Source organism: Miniopterus natalensis, chromosome 17 (genome assembly GCF_054644295.1).
Source record: "Miniopterus natalensis isolate mMinNat1 chromosome 17, mMinNat1.hap1, whole genome shotgun sequence".
Lineage (NCBI taxonomy): Eukaryota > Metazoa > Chordata > Mammalia > Chiroptera > Miniopteridae > Miniopterus > Miniopterus natalensis.
The window spans coordinates 25,092,703-25,094,964 of NC_142097.1; positions in this window are offsets into that span (position 1 = coordinate 25,092,703).

Genomic DNA, 2,262 nt, shown 5'->3' on the forward strand with positions numbered 1-2,262 from the left:
TCACCCTGCCTGAGAACCAGGGAGCACTGCATTTCTCCACAGGGTGGAGGAGAAGAGGCAGAATAAACCAAGCCTGGGACACCTCCCTCCTGTCTAGGTGTACTCATTCTCCTGTTTCAAAAGACGGCAAGGACATGAAGTCAACTTCTACCTGTCTTCTGCTGCTGGTGTCTTATGTATTCTTTGTTTGACTTGATTCCTCTTCTGTCTTTTGGCTTCATGTTAGGGGTCCTTGGTTAAAGCCTGCTCTGATGTACATGAAGATTTCAGGTTCAAAATCAGTGTATTTTAAACTAAGTATGGGGGTGGGTGGGGATGAAGCAGGATATAATTGCCAAAACCAGGCTTGAGGTTGGTAGCTCTTGGAAATATTTTCCTTAAGGCCCAGGTCTAAAAATTTAGTGCAGCAATATCATGAATTCTCAGAAAAGAAGAAAAACAAAACAAAACCACCTTTCAGGGAGCCTGTAAATCACACAGTATTCAGTCAAGTTATTTAAAGCAGATGCCAGTATAGGAAACTCATTCACAATCCCTGGGCAATCTCATTGTCTTTTACCTTTCTTTGCTTTTCCCCTCTTCTTTTCAACCCTCCTCCTCCCTTATTTCTACCCTGAAGTTAGTTTTTTGAGGGGTAGGAAGTATTTAACATCTCAAAAACTAGGTTGGGAAACAGGTTCAGCTGTAAAAGCTGGGCTTTAAATTTTGAGTTTTAAAAATGTACATCAGGAGCAGCTGGGGAGGGTCTTTTCTAAAATCTTTGAAATTTGATTTTCTCTGTATATGGCCATTCTGTAAATACTTTGGGGTTTTTCATTTTTTGAAAGGAGACAAAAATCTGTGGGATTCCCCCCCAAAATTACAAAAGAACCTGATTATTTACATGCAAATAAATTTCTTTGATAAAAACTAATATGTCTGTGTGTAGTAAGTTTTTAACCTTTGAGTAATTTTAATTTATTCAGCTTTTTAAAAATCTGGTCAATCAAATTTTTCTCAAAAAGTAAGTCTTCTCCAGTAAATATTACTTGAAATAGGTTAACTGGAAAAGATCATTGAAACAGGGAAACAGACCTGTGAAAGTTTCATTTGATTTATCCTCTCGAGCCAGTTACTATTTTCTGCAGGACTTAGTTACCAAGTTCATCAATTCTTGCTGGGAGAAAACTGCTCTTAGGTAAGCCATAACTAAAAAGCTGTTTTTATATGGCTGAAGTGAAGCAATATTAAAAGTATCTGTGAGGGGAGAGAACATAACATCCACACCTGTGTTTGTGGGTCTGCGAATGAGTTTCTGAAGCTTAGGTTTCTTGCTTAGGAAGCCCTTTCTAAGATAATGAAAAACAAAACACCAAAACTTGGAAGAGGTGGGTAAAAAGCCTTACAGCTAAAATATACCTATTTTTAAAGCTCTCCAGCACTATTAAGTTCATAATTAGATTCATAATGAGCCAGTCACCAAAACTGCGAATTAAAAGATGCATGAAGACAAACTCATATCCGCTGGGATTTATGATAGCTTCTAATTTATCTTTGGGATATTTTGTAGTTTGTTGATGCTCTAAGGTTAAACTCTTTTTTTTTTTTTTTTGGTTTGTAGGCAAGAAAGCATTTATTTTTTTTCTAAGGTTAAACTCTTAATTCGTGTAAATTCGGTCATAAATTTTGAGACCTTGAGGACTGGAGTTGCTAAAGTTTAATAATGTGATGTCACAACCTAAGGAGTCAGATAAATGTCATAGTTTCCTTTCGCCAAGCGCCCCCGCCTACTCGTCCAGACACGCTTGTTTCTCCCGCCAAAGTGGCGTCACGATCAGGTTCTCACCAACCAGAGTCCTGATTGGAGGAAGGGAAGGCAGTAGAGCCCATTGGGCGCCAGCGGCGGTCGGGTGGCGGAGAGGCGGGGGAAGCCAAAGGCCCTTCAGCCTCGACCGCCCCCACTTCCACCAAAGCGCACCCCTCCCCCAGCTAGAGGAATTGTCTCCCAGCTCCAGCACTGAACCCCCTAACCCCAAGGCGCGAGGTGCGGCCCCGCTGCATATACCCTGGAGCAGTGGGCAGCGCAGTTATCCCCCTGCCGTCCTGATTCATGCACTGGGAGACCCACGCCCCGCAGCGGCCCTCCAGGCCTCCCTGCAACACCGGGTAATGCAATCCACGGGGGCGGGGGGAGGCGGCGGCAACAGTAGCAACGGCGGCGGCGGCAGCAGCAACAGCAGCACTGCCCCAATCTAGAGACAACCAGAAAGAGGAAAATGGCTC